The following is a 7,279-nucleotide window of genomic DNA, read 5'->3' on the forward strand; positions in this document are numbered from 1 at the left end:
CCCGGCCGCACCGGCCCGGGGCCAGGCCCGGGGCCTGCTACCCCCTGCCGGGCTGCTGCAGGGAAGGGGCTGGGGCAGAACCCTGCGGGCCATCTCCCGGTAACATCCCCTGTGACCTCAGCCCCGGGCCCTCCTCCAGCGTCCCCGGCCCGGGGTGCCCCCGGGGGGGCCGAAGGCAGCATGAGTGTTACCATCACGCTGGCGGAGCTGGCAGACATGGCCTTCGGCACAGCTGATGGTCCCCAAGTCAGTGCCCTCCGCATCCTCCTGCGGGGCCTCCTGGAGCACCTCCACCCGCAGGAGGCTGCGGCGCAGGTGGGGGAGGACGAGAGGGGTCTCCCAGAGCCCGTGGCCGGGGGGAAGCCCTGCTCTCTCCATCAGCAGAGGCGGCCGTGGCTGGGGAGGGCTGAGGGGCAGCTGAGCCGCCCCAGCGGGCCCCTGGGCACCGCAGAGCTGCCAGCCATGGGCAGGCCGGCTGCTGAGGTGTGGCAAATGGTGCAGCTGAAGAAGAGGATGGAGGTAACTGAGGAGGGGATAACAAAGGTGAGAAACCATCCTCTGGCAGGGTGCCACCATGGGGTCCTGCTCGGTGTGGCCTCCTGCCCTGTGCAGTATTCTGCCCTACAGAGGGTCCTGCTCTACATAGCATGCTGTCCTACACAAGCATCCTGCCCTGCGTGGTGTCCTGGCTTCTGCCACATGCTGCCTGACACGGTGTACTGCTCTGGGTTGCATCCTGCCCTATGCAGCGTCCTGCCCATGCAGTGACCAGCCCTATCTTGTACCCTACGCAGTGTCCCACCTGACACAGCATCCTGCCACACACATGTCCAGCCTTATGTAGTGTCCTGCCCTACACAGTGACACGCCCATGTCATGTCTTACCCTTGCCATGACATCTGCTGGCCCAGGACCAGGGAGCTCGGTGAAGCACAGAGGAACCTTTCTGGCTCTGCTGACCCCAGCTCCACCTGAGAGTAATTAAAGAGCAGTATTTAACACAGCCACTAGCCAAAGGTAGTTTTGGTCACTTCTCACCTGCCCCTGAGGCTCCATCCGTATTTGCTCCGACATTTAGGTCTGTTGGGTCCCATCCTGCCCTGGCAAGGGTCCCCCAGCTGTGCCTGGGCTGGGGTGGCTGTGGGCTGAAGCACACAGCTCCCACTCCCCCAGCAGGGACAGCAGTGACCCCATTGGACTCCTCTTCTCCTCTCTTCCCTGTGGCAGAGCAAGTGGCTGAGCTGCATGTGACAGAAGTGCTGCCCCATAAGGCAGGCTTTCCCCATGCCAAGGCAGAATCCCGTGGGAGTCATTGCTGCAGCACAAGTTCAAGTTATTTGGCTGTTCAAGTTTAGACTCTTGAGTGGGAAACGCAACACGTAACAACATAACTGTCTTCCTCGCTCGAGCCACACGTTGCAGCGCGAGAGAGTTGTGATGGCCTTGTGCCTGGCTATCCTCTCAAAATTGGGCTGGCCCACAGTAAACCCACCTCTTCATCCCTTGTGAGACCTGGCAGCCCTGAGCCAATCCCATCTCACATGTCACAACCTTGGCTTTGAGCACAACCACAGAGCAAAGGGAAAAGGTGACAGAACTTTGCCAGGGGGAGGAAGCTGGAGCTGGGACACTTGTCCCTTTTAAGTGTCTTCCACTTTAGTTTGGGGGAGCTTCGTGGGCACAGCCATGGGCCAGCCAGATGTGGCAACACTGTGGCAGCTCCACTGGGTCCCAGATACACCCCCAAATCCAGGTCTTCATGGTGTACCTCAACTTTCCTTCTCCTGATGTCCCCCGGAGCCCACGGGGACACAGCATCACTGGCCAAACCTGTGTTCCTCAGGTCATGGACACGCTGCAGGAGATGCTTACCACCACCTGCTCCCTGAAAACCACTGTCGAGGGCTTCCAGGAGGAGCTGCAGCTCCTGAAGGACAGTTTCCAGAAGGTGTGTGCATGAAGCCAGGCCGGTTGCTAGAGATCTCTTGGCAGAGCGGTTGGGCTCCCCAAGGACCTGCGTGGATGGCCAGGTTGCACAGGGTGACAGGAATGAGGTCTCGAGCTCAGGCTCCTTCCCACTCTGAGGCTAATCTGTGAGATGTGGGATCTGCCCTGGAGCCCAGGGGTTTTGGGTAGACACAGCCCGCAGCCACGGAGCCCTGCTGCCCATCCCTGCCTGTCCCTGCGGATGCTGATCCTCCCCATTCCCAACCCCTGTGGATGCCGAACCCTCCAATGGCTCTGTTTAACAGGCTGGTCTGGAGGACCTGCGAGAGCGGTCAGTGCAGCAGGACGAGCACGGCCACCTCCTGCAGAGCATCCTGGACCAACTGGTGAGTGGGGGGAGCCCTGGCAGAGGGGCTGGGAGCAAGCGTCTGTGGCACCATGCACAGAGGCACTCAGCACCCAGCCCCTGCGACTGTTCCCAATCTATCCAGGGTCAGGCTAAGGCAAATCCTTACGGAAAACGCACTCAAGCCTCCCAAGGGCTGCCCTGGCTGTGGTAACCTCCCTGGGCAAGCATCTGGCCCCACAAGGCTGGGTGGTCACATGGCAGGGTCCATGTAACCTTCCCAGCCACCAGAGCAGGAACATCCATCCCTGGGTGCCCAGGTGTCCCGATGGCTTCCACCAGCCACCTCTGCTACTCTTGTCCCTCCTGCAATGCCAAGAGAGCATCTTCACCCTGGGACATGGCAGCACAGACACAGGGGTGGATTACACCCTCTAGATTTTGAGGCCCCAGGGGACCTGCAAGGGTGGTGGCAAGGTTTGGCGTTGCCCTCCTCATCCCGGGGCTGTCCAGGCTCTCTGCTCCCAGAGCAGGGCAGAAAGGATGATTTCTCTCCTGGTCGCAGGCAGAGGTGCGGCAGGAGCTGAGCTCCTTCCCCTGGCATGCCACCACGCTCTGCCAGAGCACTGTCTGCAGGACACCCGCTGGTGAGGTGCGTGCAGGCTCCTGGGTGCCAGGCTCCCTTGCTGGGGGCTGGCAATGCCCCTCAGCTCTAGGACGGCACGGGGATCTTCTCACTCCCCAAAACCTTGGGGGCTGTTTTGTTTCAGAAGGTGTCCAGCCAGGAGCTCGGCCCTGAGCCCTCACAGGAACCAGCCCACGAGGCCCCGTGCATGCTAAGCTGGTTCAGGGAGCAGCATGAAGTCGTGGGGAGCCATGTCAGCTGCCATGACAGCCAGCTCCAGCAGCACAGTGAGCGCCAACATCTCCACCATGCTGGGCCACCATGCTGGGTTGTGCCACCAGACCTTTGCCAGGACTGGTGGATGGCAGGGCCACACTCGGCCATCCTGTCTGAGTCGCCAAGCTGCTGCAGCCCCCTCGTCCCTCTGCCCCACTCCCAGCCACGCTGGTATGACTGCGGACATGGTCACTGCCCTCTGTGGCACCCCTGGGTGCCCTGTTGCTGGCCATGCATGGGGGCTGGCAGCAGGGCTGGGGTGTTTCTGTAGCCATAAAGCCACCTGGATTTGGACGACACCATGCTGGGGGCCTGCAGGAGCTGGCACTGCCTAGAGCAAAGCTTTGGTATCTGTTTTCAGCTGACTCAAGGACCCTGGAGGACACAGCTGCCCAACTGGAGAAGGTGCCAAGCGAGATGAGGCACCTGCAGGATAGAGGAGCAAAGGTGCCCAGCTGCCCAGGCCTTGGGGGGGCTGCCCAAGGGTCTGGAGGCTGCAGCCTCACACCCTGCTTGCCAGGGACACATTGGGGCATCTCTCAGGATGTCCTCACTGGCCACTTACTGGGGCCACCCATAAGCCTCCCTGCCTCGCTGGGGCCCTGCAGCCACCCTGTTTCTCACCCAGGGCCACCTTTGTCATCCTCAGGGGCTGGATTTTGGCAGGGAGCTGCTGGACCAGGTGGGGCAGCTGCAGGAGCAGTGCACAAGGCTGCAGGAAGCTGTGGAACGACTGTGGGGAGACACCGAGGACACCCAGGTGAGCACAGCCCTGGGCTTAGCTCAGAAGCTGCTTCTGCCATGGTTGGCATCTGAACCAGGCTAGATACAGGCTTGCCCAGACTTGGCGCGTCCCCACATCCCCAGCATGCCAGGATTTCGTGGCCACGCCACGTTGATGGAGCTGGGGATGAACAATGATGAGCAGCTCTAAGGGAGGCATAAGGGAAGGTGGGTGGTTGGGGGCACGTGGCAGGCATGAAGCCTGCGTAGGATGGTGGAGCACCTAGCCATGAGCAAGGCGCTGCTGGAGCAGGGCTTGGGTGTTGTGAGCAAGCAAAGGCATGTGGGGATAGTGGCAAGGCTGGGGGTCTGGAGGGGACGGCTGACACCATGTCCCCCTCAGAAAGTAGACAAGGCTGTGCTGGAGACCAAATCGAGCCAGGAGGAGCTGCAACATGCCATGGTCCAGCTGAGTCAGATGATGCAGGACCTGCTGCAGAGGATGTCTCAGCTGGACCAGGACAGGCAGAAAGCCCTGGATAAGCTCCTCAGCGAGATGGACTCCAAGGTAGCAGTGTCACCTGGGTAAGGTGGTGGGGATGGAGGGATGCACCAGACCAGGGAGTACATCTGTACATGGGGAGGGTGAGCCCTGAATCTACCAACGGCAAGAGATGACAGTCCTTGCACCATGGCTGGCCACGTCTCCCCACGTGTCCCTAATGTCCCTCAGGGGCAACAGCATCCCTTGAAATGGGGCTGGTGTCCCAACGAGACCCCCTGCCCTCCCTGCAGCTGGACTGTGTGGTACTGGCTCCCCTGCAGGCACAGCTGGAGCAGATGTGGAGGCTCACCCAGCAGTGCCTCTGCCAGGGACCCTGCTGTGGTGCCAACCGTGCCGCCGGATTCAAAAGGTGGGGGCTGCTGGGTCCCATCCCATTCTGTCCCACCTTGTCCCCTTCTGTCCTCTCTTGTACTGCCCCATCCCCTCCCGTGCTGCCCCATCCTGCCCTGTCTGTCCCACCCAGACCATTTGTCCCACCCTGCCCATGAGGTGCCAGCCACCCATGCCACCACGTCACGTGGTCCCTGGGGTGCTGGTGGGGCACTGAGCAGCCTCCCCTGTGTTGCAGGCAACTCTCTGATCCAGTGAAGTGCATCTCCTGTGACAGACCCCTGGCTGTGGCCCCCACGCCGTGAGTACTGTGCACCCCTCCAGGACAGACCCCCATGTGGCATTTCCATTAGAGACCGCTGCCTGACATCGCTTCCACACCCTCATCTGCAGGCACCTGGTAACGGTCCGAAAAGCCAGCCAGATCCTCCGGCACCAGCCGGCCAGCGTCGGCAGCTCCAACTGCCTAGCACGGCAGCTGCTGGGGAGGTGAGGCTTGCCAGGTGCCACCACGTCTCCCTCTCTCCCTTTGGGGTCCCTCTGCCTGGGCAGGAGGGGTAACGGTGCTCCCTGCCCAGGGAGAGTGAAGGGAATGGCAGGGCCAGCCAGGGGGGCCCCAAGAGTCCTGTCGGGCCATTGTCCACCTCCAGTTCCCTCGTCACCATCTGCCCCTGCGGAGATCCTGCAGACTTCACCTGCAAGAACGTAAGCCCCCAATCCCTGTGTGTCCCTGTGCTCTGGAAACCCACTGAGCCCACCCAGGCTGGGATGGTGAGTGCTGTGGGATGGGTACAGCTTTGGTGTGCCTCTGATGGCACCGGCTGCTCTCCCCTCTAGAGAGAAGTTGATATTTTGGGCATCAACGGGGTTGTCTACAAAGGCAGGCTGAGCTCGCTGGCTGCCAACAGGACCATCACTGTGGGCAAGGACTTCCCGGGTAGGGGAGGAGCCCCAGCGCACCGTGTTAGCTCCGGCCAGCCTGTGCAGCCACCTGAAACAGCACGTCCTGCTCATCCCAAAGCAACAAAAACCCCCCAGCCCCGCTCCCAGCACACCATGGAGATGCGCCGTGCCCCCAAGTACGGCAGCCACTACGTATCCCCATACTCATGTGAGTGCCTGCCCTGGTTGTCCCCCCGGCCCCACCGTGCAGGCTCAGCCTGCTGCCAAGCGCTCACGGGGGGCATTGTGCCCCATGCAAGGCTGTTTGTCCTTCTGCATTGCAGGTGCTGCCATGCGGATGAAGACTGGTCCTCAGGGGGCTGGTGGCACGCTGCCACGGGTGGCAGCAGGACAGCAGGCACCTGAGCCGGCAAGGGGGCAATGAAATGGCACGGGGGGTCCAGGGAGGAGGCAGGTGCAGCAGGACTGTGCTGCCTGGCCTCAGGGGACTGGTGGGGTGGGGGCCAGACTGCCCCAGCAGCTGCTCATTGCAGTGAGGTGACACCACAGGTCATAAAGATGCTCTCTCCTCTCTTGCCTCTCCTGCATGAACCCTGGGCGTGTGGGGGCACGTGGGGCATCCCTGGGGACTTGGCTACCACAGCCTGACACTTTTGGGCTCTGCCGCATCCCTGTCAGCTCTCTCTGACCAGCCAGACATTCAGGTCTGTGGTATGGCCCTGGAACTTCCAATCCCATGGCTCCTGGGACAGTCACAGGCAGGTTGCCCTCCCTGCCACCCAGGTCTCCATTCAGCTTCACCTGCATTTCACAGGCAGGTGCCTCCCTCTAAGGTCAGGGACAGATCCCTTCTCTGTGTCTTCCCTGGGTGGGCTACATGCCATGCAGCCCCTGCCTCGCAGATCATCCCCACTCCCAGCAGGACTCCACGCTGGCCTTGATGTTGCTCAAGCCACTGCAGTCAGGACACAAGGCCCATGGTCCCAGCTTGTTCCAGATGCCACCAGCTCAACCCAGTCCACCTCGGAGGGGCAGGACTGAGCCACGTAGCTCCAGCACAACCCTACGCAGGGAAGCTCACGAGGGCCAGCACCAGCTCCAGCCCTCGCTCCCAGCCTCTGCCGAGGCTGTACAAGAGGCAGCATGGGTGAAACCATCCCTCCTACAATGTTTATTTTAGCAACACAAATAAGAGATTGAAATTAATTATTGACTGGTGAGCGCAGGGATGCAGGGGCACAGCCTCATCGGGAGAGGGCTCAGCAGGGATGGCAACTTCCAGGGGACTGGCCCCTGTCATCCAGCGAAGAGGGGATAGGAGCCAGATCACAGCGAGACACCCAGGACCTGTGGGTGTCAAACAGGGAGCCCAAGGGCTCCCTGCAGCCCTGCCATCAGCCTGCCCCTGCTCCTGGGGGGGTCCTCATACCCACAGCTGATGTGGTGGGGCAGCAGGCAGAGCCAAGCTGACTTCTGCTGAGGCCGAGCCCTGGCATGCAACCGGCCAGAGGCAGGTGGCAGTCACCCCACGGGTGCGACAAGTGTTTGGAGCAGCACACGTACA

The sequence above is a fragment of the Vanellus vanellus genome (assembly GCF_965231255.1).
Source record: "Vanellus vanellus genome assembly, chromosome: 14".
NCBI classification, from domain to species: domain Eukaryota; kingdom Metazoa; phylum Chordata; class Aves; order Charadriiformes; family Charadriidae; genus Vanellus; species Vanellus vanellus.